Source organism: Capra hircus, chromosome 18 (assembly GCF_001704415.2).
Source record: "Capra hircus breed San Clemente chromosome 18, ASM170441v1, whole genome shotgun sequence".
Lineage (NCBI taxonomy): Eukaryota > Metazoa > Chordata > Mammalia > Artiodactyla > Bovidae > Capra > Capra hircus.
The window spans coordinates 30,136,295-30,161,833 of NC_030825.1; positions in this window are offsets into that span (position 1 = coordinate 30,136,295).

Genomic DNA, 25,539 nt, shown 5'->3' on the forward strand with positions numbered 1-25,539 from the left:
TGTGACAAAAGGCCATCTCTAAATGTAGTAAACAACAAAGAAAAGTATAGTTTTATAATAAGAAGTCTGGAAGTAGTCAGGATCTAGAGTTGGTAAGTATATCCAATGGATAACATCAAGGGCTCAGTTTCTACCCCTTTCCTGGGGAGAATATAGTGAAGATAGCAGAGTTTTTTTTTTTTTTTTTTAAGTTCCCCATTATAAGTGCTGGATATTACATTTAAGGAGTAAGGAAAACCTTTCTGAGAAGCTCCTTGGAAACTCCTCAGCTGACTCATTGTCCAGAATCATGCTACATGTCAGGACCTAAACATGTCATTGATGATGGGAATGGTCCCATGCTTGATTGGCTTCAGATGAATTCTGATAAACCACCCAAATCTGGGAATGTGGCTGAAACTGCCTCCCCTGAAGAACTTGATTGTGGATAATTGAATCAACTGTAGTTCTTTAAACAAGAAAAAGTGTAGGATGGGATGAGGAGTACAGATCATTATTTCCATAGGGAGCCAAACTTCTTTGCCACTGAATTCCATAAGATTAAGTTGTTAAATTTTCTGTGAAGTCTTCTCTAGTCAGACCAGACAAAGTTAATGATGTCTTTTTCTGCACTATATCTGAACCCTGTACATACCTTTACTGTTGTAATTGTCCTATTGTACTGCACAGAATTAAATTAAATGGCAGTCTCTCCTACCAGTAGAGTACTCCTATGGCAAAAGAGGTATTTTATTCATCTTCATAGCCACAGCACCCAGCATTGACTGGCACATAACTGGCTGTCAATGAAATGTTTAGCAACTGTAATTGGAAAGTAAATTATGTTCATAAATTTAATATTTTCTAGATTCAATATACCTTTTATGATAACATTTTAAAAGAAAAATTCAGTTTGCTTTTTTAAAAAAGAGCCACTTCTATGCAAACTTTATAAATGACACTTTAGAAATTATAGCTACACAGAAAAATATTAACTGCAAAATAAGAAAAGTAAGGACATAGATTTGAACCTATGATGGATAGATGAATGGATATATTATAAAACAACTATCAGTTCAGTTCAGTTCAGTTCAGTTCAGTCACTCAGTCATGTCTGACTCTTTGTAACCCCATGAATCGCAGCACGCCAGGCCTCCCTGTCCATCACCAACTCCCGGAGTTCACTCAGGCTCACGTCCATCGAGTCAGTGATGCCATCCAACCATCTCATCCTCTGTCGTCCCCTCTCCTCCTGCCCCCAGTCCCTCCCAGCATCAGAGTCTTTCCCAATGAGCTTATAGCAAAATATTAATCATACACTCTAAGTGGTAGGTATATATGTGTTTGCTATAAAATTCTTTCAGCTTTTCTGTGTTTGAATTTTTTCATAAAATATCCTGGAAAATAAAATATTTGAGGCTGTTCCTTAGTTATAATTGTATTAACTATTTTGGGACTGTGTGCATATAAAGCAAGGAAATGTAGAAAAAATAAACAATTGATTAACCATAATAATGTGATCATAGGGGGCTCTAATTTTTTCTTTTCCTTTTAATGACTGTTAACCATTTGGTTTGGGGGAGGCAATTTTATATTGTGAAAAAGAAGTCACCTTGAGTGCTAGTATAGTGGAATCTGGAAACAGAATATTTTTGGTTAAACACAAATTTATACAGAGAAAATATATTTAGCAATAAATAATTTTACATGATAACTTATCATATAAGAGAAACATCAAATTGCATTTATAAACCAAGACCCAATATCTGAATTTAATCATTTTTATAATAAAAAGTCACAAATATGAGAAAATATAGAAAGAAAATGGAAGTAGAAGATGCTCATCATTTTCAATGTTTTCTTTTTCATAATTCTGTTTTTATTTTGTAAAAGGCTCAAACTATATTAGTTTAATAAACATTAATTGATCATGTAGTGTATTTCAGCTACTCTGCCCTTCAGACTTTGAATTGTGTTTAAAATCCTCCATCTGCAGGTAACCCTGGGGAGAATGGAATTATTCAATAAGGCTTAGCAGTGTAAAGTCACTTCTATCTATCATTACATTTTTTTGTCTTTTCTAATATGAGACTGACAGCCAGCCAGTATCAATTCTGTTTAATTCTCTCCGGTCTATTTATTCACTGATGGAACGTACAACTTTGCACCTAAGAGCCCAGTATAGAATTTACCAACACCTGGGAAGCAGATGTGTCCAGCTAATGGAGTCTCCCTTCTGCTGACCATGACCTTTCCAGTGTGAAGGGCACATTTCTTCAGCTAAGCCTCACCTCCAAGGTGAAAAAAAGCCACTTCTGGTAGAAAAAATGAGATTGATAAGGGCGGCATGCTTTCCACAATTACAGATTAATGATAGTGATGTAGGATTTGGCTTACTGAGGGACATCACAGAGGGGAGAGTCACTTTGAATCATGCCTGTCCCTTAATCTGAAGAAACATTTTGCATTTTGTCTTACGATTTATTTGTGTTTTTCCTCTTACATTTATGTGGGTTTTTTCTTTGTGTTTGTGATTACAAATATGAATTTATAAAAAGACACATGTAAATACATATGATGCGGGAGAGAAAGAGGCTGCTGCTGATAATATGATAATGATTGTATTAGTTTCCTATTGCTGCTGTAACAAAATACCACAAATTTAATGATTTAAAACAGCACAAGTTAATATTTTACAGTTCTGAGAGCAAAAGGATAAAAAGGGTTGCAGGCTGAAATCATGTGTGGGAAGGGCAGTGTTCTTTCTGGAGGCTGTAGAAGAAAATCCTTTACCCCACTTTTTTTCAGCTTCTAGGGGCTGCCCACCTTCCTTGGCTCATGGGTTCTTTCCATTGCCAAAGCAATGGTGTCTCACAAAGTCTCTCCCTCTATATTACTCTGATGCTTACTTTTTTGACCCCCTCTACCACATTTAAAAAAATACTGTGATTATATTGGGACCACCAGATAATCCAGGATAACCTCTTTATTTTAGAGTCAGTTGATAACTAACCTAACCCCTCCTACGCCACCTTTGCTATACAAGATATCAGATTCATAGGCTCCAGAGATTAGGGACTTGGACACAGGAGGGCATATTTATTCTCCCTAGCACAATGATTGACACAGACTATCTGTTTATGTCTTTCTTCCTCTCCAGGGAATTGGATTTGGTGAACACTGACTATATACAAGGCACTTTAGACCTGTTGTCACTTGTTTTTCAGTACTTTTTCATGATGCACAATTTTAAAATACTATTTCCCCTTTAAGAGAGAAGGAAGCAGATCCTGATGACTAAAATATTGACAGTGAAGGATGGTGATTTTTATTTAAATCTCTCTGGCTATAAACCTCTCCCCCATGCTTGAGTCTTTGCATTATAACCTATCTCACTAGAGAAGAAATTAATTTCTCAAACCAATTGAGCTCTAAGATTTGAAGAGAATAAGAAAAATGATGCAAAAAAAAAACATAGAAAATAAAATTCTGAACATCCTTAACAGTGTTAAGAGAAATAAAATCCTTGAAGACATTTATAGGAAAAAGGCAGTCTGATTAGTAGACAGCCAAGTTTTAAATGCCTTTTGTCTCACTAAATGCTAATGGCAGGAGAAGACTGGTGCAACTGCACTAGTAATCTCAATTATCAATTTACTAATTCATTCAACAATATTTATTAAGCAAAAACTATATGTAAAACAGAGAATCAGTTGTGTGTAAAGAACTGTTCTGGTTTCTGTATTTGTGGAGCCTGTGATTTTATTGGAAAATAAAAATCAAATAGCTAAATAAATATTTACTTGTGACCCTAGTAAAGGGGCTATAAAAAGGAGCACAATATGGAAGCATAATATGATGGGGATTGATTGAGTTGTAGGGTCTGTGAAAGAAAACATGACTGAAATGAAATTAGAAGGCTAGTAGGACTTACATGCAGAGTACATCATGTGAAATGACAGGTTGGATGAAGCACAAGCTGGAATCCAGATTGCTGTAAGAAATATCAATAACCTCAGATATGCAGATGACACCACCTTTATGGCAGAAAGTGAAGAGGAACTAAAGAGCCTATTGATGAAAGTGAAAGAGGAGAGTGAAAAAGCTGGCTTAACATTCAACATTCAAAAATTAAGACAATGTATATGCATTAGTATACTGTATTGGTGTTTTTCTTTCTGGCGTTGAAACATGTATAATATCATATATGAAATGAATCGCCAGTCCAAGTTCGATGCATGATACTGGATGCTTGGGGCTGGTGAACTGGGATGACCCAGAAGGATGGTATGGGGAGGGAGGTGGGAGGGGAGTTCAGGATGGGGAGCACGTCTACACCCTTGGTGGATTCATGTTGATGTATGGCAAAACCAATACAATATTGTAAAGTAATTAGCCTCCAATTAAAATAAATAAATTTATATTAAAAAATTAAGATCATGGCATATGGTCCCATCACTTCATGGCAAATAGATGGGAAAACAGTGGAAACAGTGACAGACTTTATTTTCTTGGGCTCCAAAATTGCTGCAGATGGTGACTGAAGCCATAAAATTAAAAGATGCTTGCTCCTTGGAAGAAAAGCTATGACCAACCTAGACAGCATGTTAAAAAGCAGAGATGTTACTTTGGTGACAAAAGTCCATCTAGATACAGCTATGGTTTTCCCAGTAGCCATGTATGGATGTGAGAGTTGGATCATAAAGAAAGCTGAGCAGTGAAGAACTGATGCTTTTGAACTGTGGTGTTGGAGAAGACTCTTGAGAATCCCTTGGACAGCAAGGAGGTCAAACCAGTCAACCCTAGGGGAATCAGTCCTGAATATTCGTTGGAAGGCCTGATGCTGAAGCTGAAGCTCCAATAGTTTGTCCACGTGATGCGAACAACTGACTCACTGGAAAAGACCCTGATTCTGGGAAAGTTTGAAAGCAGGAGGAGAAGGGGACAACAGAGGATGAGATGGTTGGATGGCATTACTGACGTGATGGACATTAATTTGAGCAAGCTCTGGAAGTTGGTGAAGGACAGGGAAGCCTGGTGTGCTGCAGTCCATGGGATCGCAAAAAGTCGAACATGGCTGAGTTGACTGAACTGAACTAAGGAGTTAACCAGGCTTAGATGGGTTAGTGGAGCTTTCCAGTTGATAGAATAAAGTGGGTAAAAGCCTGATGTATAAGGGAATTTGAGATTCTCAATATAGAAGACCCATGTGAATGGAAGATACAAGTCAGAAAACAGTAGTGCAGGGAGAGCCGGGAAAGGGAGGCACACGTGTGCCGTGAAGGTAATCACTGTTCTCTTTCTGGAGGACAAAAACACAGTACCAAGCAGGCAGTTTTGCACTTAGCACAAAGGTATTTAAAGACAGGAGAGCAATAAGGATCACAACACACAATAAAACATTTGAGAAGGTCTAAGTTGTTCTCTGTGCCAGGTGAGATCCACTGTTTCATTGGGAACCATATGGCACACCAAATTCAGAGCAAGTCTCTCATCATTTCAGCTTATTTTATTAAGTTAGATCTTGAAAACAAGTGCTCAATCTGATGATGCTGAGCTCAGTGTTTGACATCATTGCTCCCCAGGGAGACCTGACCTCCAGGGGCATCAGAAGAGGCCATATTAATCACTTAGGTAATTTACAGCTGTTGTAACATAATGGAACCCTAGAGTCTTACAGAGTTAGCTTTCACCACATTTAAAGAGGGAAATGATGGTAATTAAAAATGGCATTTCTAATTAGTGAGAGGTTAATTAGTGAGAGGCTGGAAGGACTGAGGAGCCCAGGTCTCCCATTTCCCAATCCACTGCTCCCTTACAACTGACTACAGAGCTCTCTGTTTTTCAATTGCCTACAGGGTTGCTATGGAAGTTGAAGTAAGTTTCTTCAGTATGTTAGGCCGCAAAGTAACTTTTGATAAGGAGAGTAGCTGAAATAGTCTTAGAATCTCTCTCAGCCTTTGGTATGAAAAAGATGTAAGAATATGCTTAGGCTTCCTGGACAACTCTGGCTCAACACATTTGCAAGACCCAGCAAAGTTAGAGAAATAGGCTTCTTAGGATCCAGAATTGCCAGTGCACTTTAATCCTATGAGAATTTTTCAGCCTCTCTCAGAGCCTGTTTATTCTTATTTTACAGTCAAAATAACTGCGATTGTTTTGAGGAGCAACATAAAAGTAAGTGGACATTTGATTAGTAAGGGAGATAAATGACTAGTGGTGAATATTCTAACAGTATAGAAAAGTGAACATTGAAAGACAAAACAATTAAGAACAAACACACAAAAATCAAAACAGAGAGTAATATCTTTTAAAAAGAAAACCACAAAGAAATAAGAATTAAATTAGAATAAGAGCCTATCTCTATTCCAGTAGACAGTAAATAGCTGTGTGTATCTCTTTGGGTACCTAGTAATAATCTGTATCTACATTTTAGTTTTCAAAATGACTCAGGACTACTATTACACTTATTTTCATCAATTTAATCTGACTGAAACATTTTTATATGATATTTCACACGCTTAACTATCTCCTTAATTATCAGAAGTTTAACGCAGTGAAAGATGTGGGTGTGTGTGTTGGTGTGTTTTTTTTCATGATCCTTCTTACATTGAGTAAATTTTGGTAGTAAAAGTTGTTTTCTTCTATGTAAGATGTCTTTCTATTCTGCAGAGGTTATACTTTCTAAATTCAACAAATCCTAATGCCATAGTTCAATTACCATTTCTGTTATTTAGTACAGAATCTTTTTTTTTTTTTTTAACATGACACAGAGCTCTGTGGAAGAAATGCAAGAACCAATAGGGGAGTTTGGTGGGGGAGAGAGGAAGGTCCCATTTACCTATGAACACAACAACAAAAAATATCTCTTTATAGGATGGTTCTCCATTAAAGATCTAATTCAGAGGGAGAGTTCAGATAAGTGTTTTTAAAAGTATTTAAGCCATTATTTAAGAGTAGTAGAATTTATCTGAGATTAAGGCCTGCTATGTGTCAGCTCCCTTATATCTATTACCTAAATAATACCACAAGCCTTGTCAGTAAGGACAAACTTTTCACAGGTGAAGAAACTGGGGCATAGAGATGCAATATTTTGTTGCAAGTTAGACTGCTCTGTGAGGTAGATCTAGAATAAGCATCCATGATTTATGTCCTCTTGAACCAGAAATTACTCTTCTTTGGTTTGTTTAAGCCAATGAATTTATTTGTTACAGCAGCAATAGAAAACTAACAGAGACTTTGAGATGATTTTCTTAGTCTTTTTCTAAAAGATTTATTTTTAGTTTTTTTTTTAATTGTAGAATAATTGCTTTACAATTTTGTGTTGGTGTCTGCTATACAACACTGTGAATCAGTCATAATTATGTGTGTGTGTGTGCGTGTGTATCCCCTCCTTCTGGTGCTTCCCTCCCACCCCTTCCCCATCCTGCCTCTCCAAACCACTCTTAAGGATTAAGTGTATTAATGCCTTCACATATGTTTAGTAAAGGTTAATTTATCTGTCATCAGATTGTTGGTCTTACTGATTGTCATTTCTCTTGTATTTTTTGCTGAGTGAATTTTGTTTTTACACTGACATCCTTATAAGGCTTTTATTTGAGAGTTAACATCTTTGTGTAGCCTTTGTAAATTGTCATTTGAAAGGTATAAATATCCACTACAGATCCTTTATGCCCCAAGAAGAAGAGTGATGGTAATTTTTTCACCTCCAAAGACAATCCTACGACCATGTATGTAATTTATTAGCCCTCATCCTCTGAGTACCTCACTGCGACATGTATTCCCCTAGGCAAAACTATTAAGCTTTAGCAATTATGTTACTCTCCTATCTGCTGCCAGAACAAATCACTATGTACTTGGTGACTTAAAACAACACAAATATATTATCTTGGAGTTCTTTAGGTCAGAAGCCCCAAACCCAGTGAGTTTTATTAGGGTAAAACCAAAAGGGCAATGGTTCTGTGCTCCTGCCTGCATTCTCTACAAAAGAATCTGTTTTGCTGCTTCTGCTTCGAAAAACCATGTACACTGCTTGGCTCCTGGACCCCTTCTTCCAGTGCCAGCAATACTGGCTTTGAATTAAATAATACTTCTTTAATCATGTCTCTCCCTGATTATAGACTGTGGAAGATTCTTTGCTTTTAAGGATTCATGAGTAGATTGGGATCACCTGGACCATCTAAGATACTGTCCCCTCTCAAGATCCTTAGTTTTAATTACATCTACAGAGTCCCTTTTTCCATGCAAAGTAACAGTTTCATAGGTTTGGGGGGTTAGGACGTAAGGGGCTATGGGCCTGCTTTCCAAAGTTACGGTGGGTGTGCCAATTAGAGTGTTCCTCTACAGGTAACAGCATACTAGGATAACAATGAATGAATCCATAAAGACAACAAATTTACCATAAGCCAAGAAGGAAAGAAGCAAATCCACATTAATGCAGTGGTTTTATGTTGCTATCAAGGATGCGGGTCCATCTGTCATGCTGCTCAGTGATGAATGTCATGCCTAGGCTCTTTCCATGGAAATCACAAGGATGCTGCCTCACCAACACAATGTCCTAAATAAATATGTTCCAACAGGAAGAAAGGCGAAGCAGTTTCATAAGCGATTTTTTCTTGTGCATGTGTTTTTTGGTCAAGATTAAAATTAAATGTTTCAAAAATTGCCATAGAAGATATTACCTTTCTTTTATTGACCCAAACTGTATCATTAAACTAAGCCTATATGAAAGAAAGAGTACAGGAGACAGATTACCATGTTATACCAATCATGATTCATGCCTTCTTTCTTAATTTGCTTTTCTAATTTCTTCTTGATTCACATTAATTTCTGTTGACAAGAAATAAGGAAAGAAACAGCTATTGAGTGGTGAGCCAACAGTATCTGCCATAATGGCATATTGTGTATTCATTTCAGATCAGTTCAGTTGCTCAGTCGTATCCTACTCTGAGACCCCATGGACTGCAGCAAGCCAGGCTTCCCTGTCCATCACCAGCTCCCGGAGCTTACTCAAACTCATGTCCGTTGAGTCAGTGATGCCATCCAACCATCTCATCCTCTGTCATCCCCTTCTCCTCCAGCCTTCAATCTTTCCTAGTGTCAGGGTCTTTTCAAATGTCAGTTCTTCCCATCAGGTGGAAAAGTATTAGAGTTTCAGCTTCAGCATCAGCCCTTCCAATGAATATTCAGGACTGATTTGCTTTAGGATAACTGGTTGGATCTCCTTGCTGTCCAAGGGACTCTCAAGAGTCTTCTCCAACACCACAGTTCAAAAGTTTCAATTCTTCAGCACTCAGCTTTCTTTGCAGTCCAACTTTCACATCCATACATGACTACTGGAAAAACCATAGCCTTGACTAGACGGACTTTTGTTGTATTGTGTATTTGTTGTATTGTGTATTAGACCCATATTTTTCAAGATTAGTATAAGAGCAAAGGAAATATGTCTAACTTACCTAGTATCAGTTTCTATGCAAGATGCAGGCATTCATTGAACAATTCTCCCACTAATATAGTGTCCTATTTTTCTGGAAGAGTTAGTTGCAATAACATAAAACATTCTAGCATAATGTTTTATTATATGATATAGGATAATATGCCATGTGCTACAGTAATAATTATAAAACTTATTAAACCTCTTAATCATGTATACGTGGGTATATCCATATATATATACACAGAGAGATGATATATTGATATATACTTTTCAGCTTGCCCTCAGTAGTCCAATAAAGATCTCCATGTTTTATATAACTTACTCTCATATAATTGAACTAAAGCTTGAAATAAAAACTGATATATTCACTACATCTTAATAGATTCTTAAATTTTCTTAGGTATGGTAGAAGAGTTAGTTGTGTCTGCTGTCCTAAATTAGTGAAGTCTCAGCATTCTAGAGGGAGACAGTCTTGAAGATTTCTGAGGCACTGTGCAACCACAATGCCAGACTCCCAGCCTTGGACCCATTTAACTCTTAGCATTAGCAAGCTGCGGCATCTCTGTGAGCCTTAACTTTTCACCCATTATTTGGGAATGATAATAGTACTCAGTCTCATTTTATGCTGATTAAATGAAATAAACCTAAATGCTCTTGTTGTTGTCTGACTCTTTGCAACACAGTGGACTGCAGCATGCCAGGCCTCCCAGTCCCTTGCCATTTCCCGAAGTTTGCCCAAATTCATGTCCATTGCATTGGTGATGCCATTACGCCATCTCATCTTCTGACACCTTCCTCTCCTTCTGCCCTCGGTTTTTGCCAGCATTAGTGTCTTTTCCAGTGAGTTGGCTTTTCACATCAGATGACCAAAATAATGGAGCTTCAGCTTCAGCATCAGTCCTTCCAATGAGTATTCAGGGTTGATTTCCCTTAAGATTGACTGGTTTGATCTCCTTGCTGTTGAAGTTACTTTCAGGAGAGTTCTCCAGCTATAGTTCGAAGGCATCAGTTATTTGGCATCTGTCTTCTTTACGGTCCAGCTCTCACAACCATTACAGAATATTGAGTAGAATTCCCTGAGCTATGCAGGAGGTCTTTATTAGTTATCTATCTTATATATATTACACTCAGCTACTTTATTAACTCAGTAGCCTTCATTAATTTACTTAAGTTTTCAGACTCTCAGTTTTCATATTTATATAATGACTACCCACCCATTCCCCAGTGACTTAGTGGGTAAAGAATCTGCCTGCAATGCTGGAGATATAGGAGATGTAGATTCAGTCCCTGGGTGGGGAAGATCCCCTGAAGAAGGAAATGGCAATCCACTCCAGTATTCTTGCCTGGAAAGTTCCTTGAACAGAAGAGACTGATGGGCTACGGTCCATGGGGTTGCAAAGAGTGGACATGACTGAGCTACTAAACACCACACAATAACCACATCTAGCTCATGAGATTATTCTTAATATTAAATTGAATCATTTTATGTGGTATGCTTAATTTAAACAACAACTAGTATAGAATAATTGTTCAGTAAGTATTAGATGCTTTTTTTTTTTTTTAGTTGTGGTAGTCTTGTGGTAGTCTTTTACGGTGTCGTACAACAAAATGAATTAAGCATATATTAGGTATATGTAAACAGTACTTCGGCCACCTGATGCGAAGAACTGACTCATTGGAATAGACCCTGATCCTGGAAAAGATTGAAGGCAGGAGGAGAATCACCGACTGGATGGCATCACCGACTCAATGGACATTAGTTTGAGCAAGCTCCGGGAGTTGGTGAAGGACAGAGAAGTCTGGCATGCTGCAGTCCATGAAGTCACAAAGAGTAGGACACAACTGAGTGACAGATCTGAACTGAACTGAAACATATATCCCCTACTTTGTGGCTCTCCCTTTCACTGTCACCCCCATCTCACCCATCTAGGTCAGCAGAGAGCACCAGGCTGAGCTCCTTGCACTATATAATAGGGTCCCACTGTCTGCTTCACACACGGCAATGCCCATGTGTCAGTCCCCATCTCACTATGCACGCCCCCTCCTCTGTGCCCACATATCCATTCTCTGTGTCTGCGTCTCTCTTTCTGACTGCAAATAGGTTCATCTATACCGTTTTTCTGGATGCTGTTTTTTATGTTAATGAAAGATAGGCATTAGAGAACCTATTCCATTAAGGAAAATTATCAGTATATTCTCCTCCAGGTCAAGTGAGACGGTCTTCTGAGAACAACCTAGAGAGCTGGAATTTGGGAGGCAAGTTGTGCAAGTATATGAGAATATAATAAAGGAGATAAGATAAAACAATAAGGCATAGTAGTAGTAATAGTAGTAAAAAGATAGCAGTCCATTGTGAGGAGTTCTGCTACAACTTGCTTCACTGTAGTGGGTTTTGCATATGCCAGAGTATCTCACTGTGAAGTGAACTCAGTACAAGGTGATAATAAGTAAGATGACAAAGCATGAGGGTCTGTGTGTGGGGTTATTAAGGAGCCATATGAGAAACTGCAGTTGGAATTTGCATATGAGCTAGGGAGATACTAAGAACTGCCCCCCCCCCAAAATAATTTACCTTATAGTGAACCAGAATTTGGATGTATGCCAAATTCCAATATCAATTATATCTGCTCATTCAGGGACATTTTTAATATGTTCCCCATATCTCAGCACTAGCCTAAAAGTATTTAACTGCAGAAAGTAGAAATAGGAGAAGGGAGTTGAAGAGCGAAAAAAAGGTGAGTAAACAGTTTAATAATAACAACAACAAAAAGATGGAAAGAAACAGAAAACAAACAGAAAAAATATATTTTCCTACTCCTAGCCTCCTCTCCAGTTGCCAGACTTTAGATTTGGGGCTAGATTTGAAAAAGTAGAAAGAAATAAGTTAGCAGTTAAAATTCATATTATGAAATCTCTATTTTTAAGGAAAAAAAACTTGTAAAAAATTCATTTTTAAAGTATTGAATATGTCAACACTAAGTAGATGAACAAAGTGTCAATAAAGCACATCCTTGAGCACCTTTGGTCTGCCAAGTTGTAGAGTCTGAATTAATATTTTAGATTCTGGTTGACTTTCAGTGCTGAGGTACACAGACTTTCTTTGTTTGAAAGTTCTTTGTTGAAACAGTGACTTTCTGACTGTGGAAGACTCTAATGCTAGTAAATAGAATAGAAGGGCACCAGGGTTATGCTCCCCTCTCTTCTATATTATCTTAGATATTCTGAATTATCCTCCAATTTGAAAACCAGTCCTAAAATTTAATAGGTAGTAGAACTATTTGTGTGATTTATCTTTTTAAAATTGCAGTGGCATTTTTACTTTTTTTTTTTTTTTTGCAGAACCATTTTACTTTGCCCTTGGGTGCCAACACGATGTGTCCTTTAGATATATAAATTTGACAAACTGGTTAAATAGAACATTTCTTTCTCCACAAAATAATGGCTTCTATATTAACCACTTAAACCTCCAGGCAAGTAACAGATCTTCATTTCTTTAAAAATGTGGGGCTTCCATGGCAGATAGATGTCAAATATCAAACATTCTTTGCGAATAAACCTCCCACTGATGAGGAAGTCAGATATCCAGAGATGGTATCATTCCTCCCTTTCTCTTTGGACTAGTTTGAAATGAGGGTGATTTCACTTTACAAGGGAAGAAACAAGTAAGAACATTTGCAATAGTAATAAACTTTCCCTGATGTTATCACAGCACCAGTAGGAAAGTTAAAAGAGTGCTGGCTTAGGAGTCAATTAATTTTGAATTTGAATACTACATTTGGTATTGAAAAGCTGTGTCACTTTGGGCAAGTCACCTATCTCACATTGGTTTGAAGCTATGCATTTATATTAAGATAATTACCCAAAAAATGGTAATTCAGGTTTATTCACTGGCACGTTAGGTTAAAATGAATTTATGGTTTCTTCTTCCTTTATATTTAACTTTAATTGTATCAAAATAGAGGCAACAGATACAAAAAGTTTAAAAAATAAATTTAAAAAGACAATAAGCTGCAATTTTAAAATACTCTTTTCAAAAGATGAGTTTCCTCATTGCTACTTTTCCATTGCCACAGGCACTTCATTCTTTTTTTTTTTTTTGAATGCAAAGGAGTTTAATTTTTTTTAAATGATAGTATATATGTTTCAATGCCATTCTCCCAAATCATCCCACCCTCTGCCTCTCCCACAAAGTCCAAAAGTCTGTTCTATACATCTGTGTCTCTTTTGCTGTCTCACATACAGGGTTATCATTACCATCTTTCTAAATTCCATATATATGTGTTAGTATACTGTATTTGTGTTTTCCTTTCTGGCTTACTTCACTCTGTATAATAGGCTCCAGTTTCATCCATCTCATTAGAACTGATTCAAGTGTATTCTTTTTAATGGCTGAGTAATACTCCCTTGTGTATATGTACCATGGCTTTCTTATCTATTTGTCTGAGGATGGACATCTAGGTTGCTTCCATGTCCTGGCTATTATAAACAGTGCTGCGATGAACATTGGGGTACACATGTCTCTTTCAATTCTGGTTTCCTCGGTGTGTATGCCCAGAAGTGGGATTGCTGGGTCATATGGCAGTTCTATTTCCAGTTTTTTAAGGAATCTCCACACGGTTCTCCATAGTGGCTGTACTAGTTTGCATTCCCACCAACAGTGTAAGAGGGTTCCCTTTTCTCCACACCCTCTCCAGCACTTATTGCTTGTAGATTTTTGGATAGTAGCCATTCTGACGGGAGTGAAATGGTACCTCATTGGGGTCTTGATTTGCATTTTTCTGATAATGAGTGATGTTGAGCATCTTTTCATGTGTTTGTTAGCCATCTGTATGTCTTCTTTGGAGAAATGTCTGTTTAGTTCTTTGGCCCATTTGTTGATTGGGTCATTTATTTTTCTGGACTTGAGCTGCATACGTTGCTTGTATATTTTTGAGATTAGTTGTTTGTCAGTTGCTTCATTTGCCATTATTTTCTCCCATTCCGAAGGCTGTCTTTTCACATTGCTGATAGTTTCCTTTGTTGTGCAGAAGCTTTTAATTTTAATTAGATCCCATTTGTTTATTTTTGCTTTTATTTCCACTATTCTGGGAGGTGGATCATAGAGGATCCTGCTGTGATTTATGTCAGAGAGTGTTTTGCCTATGTTCTCCTCTAAGAGTTTTATAGTTTCTGGTCTTACATTTAGATCTTTAATCCATTTTGAGTTTATTTTTGGGCATGGTGTTAGAAAGTGATCTAGTTTCATTCTTTTACAAGTGGTTGACCAGTTTTCCCAGCACCACTTGTTAAAGAGATTGTCTTTAATCCATTGTATATTCTTGCCTCCTTTGTCGAAGATAAGGTGTCCATAGGCGTGTGGATTTATCCCTTGCATTCCTATACACTAATAATGAGAAAGTAGAAAAAGAAATTAAGGAAACAATTCTATTCACCATTGCAACGAAAAGAATAAAATACTTAGGAATATATCTACCTAAAGAAACTAAAGACCTATATATAGAAAACTATAAAACACTGATGAAAGAAATCAAAGAAGACACTAATAGAAGGAGAAATATACCATGTTCATGGATCGGAAGAATCAATATAGTGAAAATGAATATACTACCCAAAGCAATCTACAGATTCAATGCAATCCCTATCAAGCTACTGGTGGTATTTTTCATAGAGCTAGAACAAATAATTTCACAATTTGTATGGAAATACAAAAAAAACCTCGAATAGCCAAAGCAATCTTGAGAAAAAAGAATGGAACTGGAGGAATTAACCTGCCTGACTTCAGGCTCTACTACAAAGCCACAGTCATCAAGACAGTATGGTACTGGCACAAAGACAGAACTAGAGATCAATGGAACAAAACAGAAGACACTTCATTCTTAAAAAGCACAAGCAATATTTACTGATCACCTGGGAGACTCCACAGCACACAAGGAGATACTTGTGCTTTGTGTTTCTATTCAGCTATGCAAGCAAGAGCACATAAGTTTTATGTTTGAATTCACAGTATTTTTTTTTTTTTAGTATTAGAGTAAATATTCCAAATGCTGGTTTTATGAGGATGAAATAAAATAATAAGAGCAAGGTGGCCACAAAGGAAGCACTTAGTGATAATAATAACTTTCATTCATTAAATGCTAGGAAATGTGATAAAAATTGTCAACATTATTAATGAGGATTCATTTTGGTATCTGACAATTGGAAGTTTAAAGTAAAGTAAGATGATTAAAGTAAATAGTTACCGTGCAAAGAAGTTTGGTGTCACAGTGACTCTGTTTACTTACCCTGACCATTTGATCACTGACTTATCTGAGTCATCATTCACTTATCTAGCAAAGAGGATGATAGAAATCCATTAGTTGGCAGTCAATAATATTGAATTGGATTTAATAACATGCATTCAACATATGCATTTTATTTAAATGGTTGCTAACAATATGTATTGATCATTCCATATATTCATGGCATAAAGTAACAACTCCTACTTTCCCATTAAGTTGAACCTCTAATACCTTATAAGAAGAAAATTCAGTTTCCTTTCTTGAGAGTCCTCCCCTTTAAACTGTCCCCAAATATTTGTTCTGTTCAAAGTTGAATTCCATTCTCTTCCAACAGTAGGTTATAGAGAAAACTCGTCTGTTCAATTAATTACTGTCAACATTGTTTACTATTACACAGGGTCACAATTGAATGATGGTCCTGCATACTCTGACAGATGATGCTTGTCTGTTTGTTGGCCCAGATCTCTATAAAGACCATGATGAATTCCCAAGAGAAGATGATAACATGCCCTCACTATGGGCCATGCCAAATGTTTCCCAAGACACTTGGCATGCCAAGGTTATAGTTCTTGGCAACCCATTTTTTGTTATCATTTATATAGATAGCAGCCTTCCAGAACCAATGGGTCAAGGCGAGAACTTCTATCTCATCTTATTCTTTCCAGTGACTTTCTCTTTCCAACGAATAAGAGAGATACTCACAACAGAATTTACTATATTCTTCTCTTAAAGAACCTATTTGTTTTAATTTTCCTTAGATAGGAAAGAAAAGAAAGCAGTATAAACAAACATTTTACTTGACATGTTGATGTATTCTATCTAGCGCTAATGTGAACTGTCATTTAAAGCAACCCACAGACTGGCACCTGGCTTATAATTTACTTTGTCAGATACTCTATGAAATGGGAAAGTATTACAATGCACACATCAGATCAAAAACTGTGCTAATTTACCACCTCAAAAAATGGAGGCCAGTGTAAGAGGACTGTTACTTTTTTTCTGAAGACCATATTGCTTAGTAATAAGGAATATGTGCTTTCTGGCACGTTTGTTGTTGAAGCCAGTTCTATTCAGTCAGTTACTGGGTGAATCAAATGGAGAAAACCCCTGTCTTCAGTGAAGAACCAATGGAAAGTTCGAAGCCAGAAAGAACATGGCTGGATTTGTCCTTTAGAAATCTCATTCTGGAAGTTGAATAGAAAACATTAGTTCAGTTAAGAGGTGGATTCATGTTGATGTATGGCAAAACAAATACAATATTGTAAAGTAATTAACCTCCAATTAAAATAAATAAATTTATATTAAAAAATAAAATAAAGCTTAGCACTAAAAAAAAAAAATAAAGAGGCTCTTTCAGGTAGACATCACAAAAGCAAAGCTATGGCTAAATAGAGAACTTTCTTATTGCTATGTAGGAAGCTACAGAAACCTGAAATAATTTGGGGAAAAAAGCAAACTGTCTATAACCTTAAATAATACAACCAAAATTTTGAATAGGATTTGGGATATTCTAAAATCAGTGTAGAAGTAACAACAACGGAATACGCAATTCATTAGGAGCTTGCACCAGCATTTGAAACATAAAACACGGCTATCATTGGTAAAGTGGAGTTTACCTCTGGTTAGCAGAGGGAGAAAAAATCTTTTGGAAAACAACAGAGCATGCAGCATGATAAAGATGATATTTCAGCATTTTGAACCTTTGAATAAGAGGTCAATAAATAGCTTCAGGAAATTTGCTAATTTTTTGAAAAGAGTAGAGAATTTTGTTTCACACAGTATTCAAAGAGTGCCAGTATGGATTAAATAATGTAAAATAAAAATGAAGCCTAACAGTATTAGAAATAATAGGTAAATATTTATATAATCATAGTATACAAGGTGTCTGACCAAGACATCAAAATCAGAAAGCATATGGAAAAAAATTGATAATTATTAAATACTTGTATAGATGTGTCTATTTATGTATATATAATGAGAAATGATAATAATGAACTTCATGTGTGAAAAAAGCTCTTTTTAAGTCAATTAAAATAATACAAACATCCAATAGCAAAATAAAACCAAGTAAATTAAAAAAGAAATGTAGTTTTAAAAAAAAAACAAAATAAACAAAAAAAAGTAAAGTCCAGAATTTCTTCAGTACATGCAGTCTTAGAGGACGGTAGAAATTATTAAATAGCCCCTCAAAAAATTTTAAATAATATTGTCCATTATTTACATAGGTGAAGGGAAGTAATTTTACAAAACTTCAGAAGTTTTATAAATGGCAGTTTTCTACCAAGGTTAATTTGGTGTTACCTATAAAATTAGATATAGATAGGCACATTGCATTTTAGTTTAAATTTGAAGAGAGAGACTGGGGGGAGCCAGTTATCCAGGCAAGTAATAAAAAGAAGTTGAGCTAAGCAGAGGAGACAGATTTGCAACCTAATATCAGTTACAGGTATAATAGGGCATTGCTGGATACTCATGGGAGCCATGGAGGAAGACTCCATTTCTCATCCACCCAGAGTAAATACAACTCTACAACACTGATGAAGAATTATGAGTTTACTGCTCATTTCATGAAGAACTGAGGGACAGGCTTTCTAATGTAGTCACTTAATAAAAATCCTCCAGTCGGATATTTCGTTTGACTTCTATCCCAAAGAAGTTAAATTTATCCCCTTAAATTGTTCCCAAACCTTCTAGGAGCAAGACCTTTGTATCCATTTTTCCATACTTCTTTCCCAGCTCTTATATGACCTCTGGCAATGTGGCAGTGACTCAAATCATATATGCAAATAGTAACATGCCAAAGTGACCATCCTTTTCATGTTTGTATCCAGGAGCATTTAAACCCCTGATAGCTTATTAAACTTTTCACTTAAAAAGAAGGCTGCACTCTCTGCTGAAGATGGTGTAGGGATTTTATTCTCAAAGAACATAATGTTTTTGATCCATTTTGTTGCTTAGAAATTTATTTTAAGAAATTACTCTGGAAGTACATTAGTATTTCTCTGTAAGACTTTTTCCTTTCTTTCCTTTTCATTTTTGTGAGGAATAGCAGGGAAGTAAATGTGTTGTACAAGGCCCTAATAAGATAGTGTATATATATAAATTATAGGTGTAACATATAATACATTATGCCATCATTACTAATAATATTTTAGAATATATTTTACACATAAAAAAGAAAAGGAAAGGGGTTATTCTGAAGATTTTTATTTTCTATTATTTTTTTGATGTTGTATGTGACTGATAATTTTAAAATCAGTTTCTTCAGCCATGTATCATGATGTTGAGGGTGGTGATTTATTCCCAAATTCCAATCAGAAAAAAAATCAATTGCTTTTGAATTCTTCTTGACTTGAAGAATACTGGGTTCCTGAATTCACACATACATTTTGTGACAATTTTGCTGCTGCCACTGGCACTTTTTCTTCTATAGCCAATTGTAAAAATGCCCAGAGAGATCAATAATGCATTATAATTTTGGTAATTTAGATTTTTTTCAGTATAAATTACACTGTTACTTTCTTGCCAATGATACTTGAATAGTTCTTTGGTTTTTAGAAGGAAGAAAAAGATATAACACGTATACAGGCTACTCTATGTTTCCTGCTTGGATTTTGTAGGAACTTTGAGGTATAATTCAGAGGTATTTATCCTATAATTAAATAAATCTAAATGTTATGTCATTCTATCTGATTTATAATGCAATCCAGGGTTGAAGGAGGCAAATTACATCATTCAAGAGGACTGCAAACAGATGTGAGATTTCAGTTACGGGTAGAAATGTTGAGGCCAGAAAGACAAACTACGTGGCAGTGGTAGGAGAAAATTCAGAGCCATCAGTTTCCAGTCCAGTGCCCGGTGCAGTGTTCCTTCTCCAAACGTTTTCAAAATGCCTAATGCCTTGGCTGTAGAGAACAGAAAAGCACCATAGCACAGGTAACCACTCTTATCCATAAACTAGGTTTACAAAGGTCAACTTGACCTCTTTTGTTTCTTAGTCTCTGTATTAGCTTTTCTGTACAAGTGCTTTACTAGGCATTCAATCTATAAGATAAATTCAAAATTTCTGGAATATATACTCATATGTGAAAATATAAATAAAACAAAATAATGAATGAGATTTAATTTTAATAACCCAACTTGGCCTGCAGACTTCATGTGGCTGTGGTAATTCAATAAAAAATTTCTAATTTCGAAGGACCCAATATGTAAAAGTTAAAAAAAAAAAAAAAGACATAAGGCAGGTAATCTTAGTAGTCATATTTTTGAAAATTGATTAGCTATGTCCAGTTTATTTTTCAGGTGAACTTTTCCAATCACTTTGAAAAGACTCAGAAAAAAGATTCATAATATCATTTACTGGAGAAATGTATTGGCTTTTTTCAATTAACTGGGGAAGAATTGACACTTTTATAATACATTGTTCACATTTAGAATCATATAATATCTCTACAATTAATAAAATTGACCTTTTATATTGCTTCATAAAGTCTTATTTTTTAGAACCAGATTATTAATTTTAATTAAGCTTATTTACTAAGCATGCATTTTGAGGTTTTTATATATTATGTGTCTGAGTGAATATCATTATTATATATCTAATTATTTCAATGTGTAAAATGTTATATTTTAAGCAGCCTTTCTTATTAATTTAATATTCTTTTTCTAGTAGAATGTCTGTGTTTCTGTTGTCTGGTAGATAACTATATCATTAGCAAATCATGTTAATATTGTTTCTGTCTTTCTAAAATCTAATTTAGTTCTTTTTTAGTCACTCTTGCAACAGAGTTAGTAAGCCCTGATTCTCAAGGAAGCCATTCTACTTAATGGTTTGGTCTATCCAGAGCCTTCTCAGTCAATTGAATATTGGTAAGAGTTTTACTACATCAAGCTTGCATGCATATGTGCTAAGTCGCTACAGTCATATCCAACTCTTTGTGACCCCATGGACTGTAGTCTACCAGCCTCCTCTGTCCATGGGATTCTCCAGGCAAGAATACTCAAATGGGTTGCCATGCCCTCCTCCAGGATATCTTCCCAAGCCAGGGATGGAACCCACATCTCTTAAGTTTCCTGCATTGACAAGCAGGTTCTTTACCACTAGTGCCACCTGGGAAGCCCACATCACGCTTATCACCTATTGAAAATCTCACTCAAAAGTAAGACTTCTTCCACCTTCTAAGGCATGATTATAAGATAAATTGTTTCCAAGGAAGGATAAATGTCGAAAGTAATTTCCATTAAATCAAAAACACATGCATATGTAGCCATTCATTTGCTAAACATAACATTTGTAAGCCTACTGTGTATGCACTGTAGCAGATATATGTTATGCAAAGACAAACACAAAATGCCTTCCATAGCTTCAAGTTTGGCACACTTGTAACCTGTTAATACTATCCTGGAAGGATGATTGACAATAAGGCTTCTCAGTGTTGCTGCACAAAAGAATAACCCACCTAGCTTTAAAATAATTCTTACAAAATTGTACTCATTCTTGGGCCACACTCCAAGGAGATAAGATTTAGTTGCTCTGATTTGGGGCCTGGATGTCCTAAGATTCATTATTCCTTGAAAAGATGAAGACTTTATTTATTTTTTGAGTAGTTTTGGGGATTTATAGAAAAATTGAGTGGAAAGTACAGATAACCATGTACCCCTCACCCCACACCTAAATTCATTATCTTTTAAGGAAGAGTGATCAGGATTAAATGTAAGTTTCTTAATTTAAAACTGAACATCTAAGTTCCTCCCTTAGAAAATGTAAACATATAGAAAAAAGTTATGATTTTATCAGTACCATTATCATGTTCTTACACATAAAACATCTTGGTAAGTCTAAAGGAGAGGTCAGTGAAACTCTAATTGTCTTATTTCCCCTGCCACTGCATGACTGCATGTGAGGAAGAAAATATGCCAAGATACTAGGAAGTACTGGAAAGTAGAACATATAGATAAGTTGTTGATTTCTTTCCTCTTTATTTTTCTAATTTTAAGAATCCTTATGCTGTTGAAAATACTTGTGGCACTTGAAACTTGTTAAAAGAAGGCACATAATGTTAAAGTAGACAATAGCTGGGGTTTAGCAAGAATATAGTATTTAATATTCTATTTTAAGTTATTAACCAAATTATCCATCTTAGAAATAATATTTCTTGCTTTGGATCCAATAAAAATCATAAGAAGACAGTGCAAATGGTTAGAATTAGTATACAGATGAAAAAAGAAAAGACCAGAGGTAACAAACAATAATGGTTGACATTATCCCTGCTGATTTTGTGGCCATGGTTTTTTTAATCTATTTATTTTATTTTATTATTTTTTTAATTTTTATTTTTACTTTATTTTACTTTACAATACTATATTGGTTTTGCCATATATTGACATAAATCCTCCACGGGTGTACATGCGTTCCCAAACATGAACCGGCTAATTACTCTACAATATTGTGGTGGTTTTTGCCATACATTCAGATAAATCAGCCATGGGTGTACATGTGTTCCCCATCCTGAACCCCCCCCCCCCCAATCTCCCTCCCCATCCCATCCCTCAGTTTTATAGTTTTACTATACACCATGCTGAGTTAAATTCACCCATTCCAGTTCATTTTAGTTCGCTGATTTCTAGAATGTCGATGCTCACTCTTGCCATCACTTGTTTGACCACTTCCAATTTGCCTTGATTCATGGACCTGACATTCCAGGTTCCAATGCAATATTGCTCTTCACAGCATCGGACCTTGCTTCTATAACCAGTCACATCAACAGCTGGGTAATGTTTTTGCTTTGGCTCCATCCGTTCATTCTTTCTAGAGTTATTTCTCCACTGATCTCCAGTAGCATATTGGGCACCTACTGACCTGGGGAGTTCCTCTTTCAGTATTCTATATTTTGCCTTTTCATACTGTTCATGGGGTTCTCAAGGCAAGAATACTGGTTTGCCATTCCCTTCTCCAGTGGACCACATAGGAATCCCTCAGAAGAATGGAGTAGCCATCATAGTCAACAAGAGTCCAAAATGCAGTACTTGGATGCAATCTCAAAAATAACCAAATGATCTCTGTTCGTCTCCAATGCAAACCATTCAATATCACAGTAATACAAGTCTATGGCCCAACCAGTAACACTGAAGAAGCTGAAGTTGAATGCTTCTATGAAGAACTACAAGACCTTTTACAACTAACACCCAAAAAAGATGTCCTTTTCATTATAGGGGACAGGAATGCAAAAGTAGGAATTCAAGAAACACCTGGAGTAACAGGCAAATTTGGCCTTGGAATGCGGAATGAAGCAGGGCAAAGACTACTAGAGTTTTGCCAAGAAAATGCACTGGTCATAGCAAACACCCTCTTCCAACAACACAAGAGAAGACTCTACACATGGACATCACCAGATGGTCAACACCGAAATGAGATTGATTATATTCTTTACAGCCAAAGATGGAGAAGCTCTATACAGTCAACAAAAACAAGACCAGGAGCTGACTGTGGCTCAGATCATGAACACCTTATTACCAAATTCAGACTTAAATTGAAGAAAGTAGGGAAAACCGCTAGACCATTCAGGTATGACCTAAATCAAATCCCTTATGATTATACAGTGGAAGTAAGAGATAGATTTAAGGGCCTCCATCTGAGGTTCGTGACATTGTACAGGAGACAGGGATCAAGACCATCCCCATGGAAAAGAAATGCAGAAAAGGAAAATGGCTTTCTAGGGAGGCCTTACAAATAGCTGTGAAAAGAAGAGAAGTGAAAAGCCAAGGAGAAAAGGAAAGATATAAGTATCTGAATGCAGAGTTCCAAAGAAGAGCAAGGAGAGATAAGAAAGCCTTCTTCAGAAATCAATGCAAAGAAATAGAGGAAAAGAACAGAATGGGAAAGACCAGAAATTTTCTTCAAGAAAATTAGAGATACCAAGGGAATATTTCATGCAAAGATGGGCTCGATAAAGGACAGAAATGGTATGGACTTAACAGAAGCAGAAGATATTAAGAAGAGGTGGCAAGAATACACAGAAGAACTGTACAAAAAAGATCTTCAAAACCTGGATAATCACGATGGTGTGATCACTCATCTAGAGCCAGACATCCTGGAATGTGAAGTCAAGTGGGCCTTAGAAAGCATCACTATGAACAAAGCTAGTGGAGGTGATGGAATTCCAGTTGAGCTATTACAAATCATTAAAGATGATGCTGTGAAAGTGCTATACTCAAGATGCCAGCAAATTTGGAAAACTCGGCAGTGGCCACAGGACTGGAAAAGGTCAGTTTTCATTCCAATCCCAAAGAAAGGCAATGCTAACGAATGCTCAAACTACCACACGATTGCACTCATCTCACATGCTAGTAAAGTAATGCTCAAAATTCTTCAGCCATGCTTCTGCAATACGTGAACCGTGAACTTCCTGATGTTCAAACGAGTTTTAGAATAGGCAGAGGAACCAGAGATCAAATTGCCAACATCTGCTGGATCATGGAAAAAAGCAAGAGAGTTCCAGAAAAACATCTCTTTCTGGTTTATTGACTATGCCAAAGCCTTTGACTGTGTGGATCAAAATAAACTGTGGAAAATTCTGAAAGAGATGGGAATACCAGACCACCTGACCTACCTCTTGAGAAATCTGTGTGCAGGTCAGGAAGCAACAGTTAGAACTGGACATGGAACAACAGACTGGTTCCAAATAGGAAAAGGAGTATGTCAAGGCTGTATATTGTCATCCTGCTTATTTAACTTCTATGCAGAGTACATTATGAGAAACGCTGGACATTATGAGATACAAGCTGGTATCAAGATGGCCGGGAGAAATATCAATAACCTCAGATATGCAGATGACACCACGTTTATGGCAGAAAGTGAAGAGGAACTAAAAAGCCTCTTGATGAAAGTGAAAGAGGAGAGCGAAAAGGTTGGCTTAAAGCTCAACATTCAGAAAACAAAGATCATGGCATCCAGTCCCATCAGTTTATGGGAAATAGATGGGGAAACAGTGGAAACAGTGGCTGACTTTCTTTTTTGGGGGCTCCAAAATCACTGCGGATGGTGATTGCAGCCATGAAATTAAAAGACATTTACTCCTTGAAAGAAAAGTTATGACCAACCTAGATAGCATATTCAAAATCAGAGACATTATTTTGCCGACTAAGGTCCGTCTAGTCAAGGTTATGGTTTTTCTAGTAGTCATGTATGGATGTGAGAGTTGGACTGTGAAGAAGGCTGAGTGCTGAAGAACTGATGCTTTTGAACTGTGGTGTAGGAGAAGACTCTTGAGAGTCCCTTGGACTGCAAGGAGATCCAACCAGTCCATTCTGAAGGAGATTAGCCCTGGGTGTTTTTTGGAGGGAATGATGCTAAAGCTGAAACTCCTGTACTTTAGGCACCTCATGCTAAGAGTTGACTCATTGGAAAAGACTTTGATGCTGGGAGGGATTGTGGGCAGGAGGAGAAGGGCACGACAGTGGATGAGATGGCTGGATGGCATCACTGACTCGATGGACGTGAGTTTGAGTGAACTCCGGGAGTTGGTGATGGACAGGGAGGCCTGGCGTGCTGCGATTCATGGGTAGCAAAGGGTCGGACACGACTGAGTGACTGAACTGATACACCATGGTGTCTCACATTAATTTTAGGGTCAGAAATAAGAGTTATACTTACTTTCTAGGATCATGTCTATTAGTATCCTAAGGCTGCTGTAACAGATTACCATATACTAGATGGCTGAAAATCAAGATAATTCATTTTTTCTTAATCCTGGTGATTGGAAGTCTGAAATCAAGGTGTAATCAGAGCTATACTTTCTCTGAACACTCTAGGGTAGAATCTGTAGCATGACTTTCTCTTAGATGCTA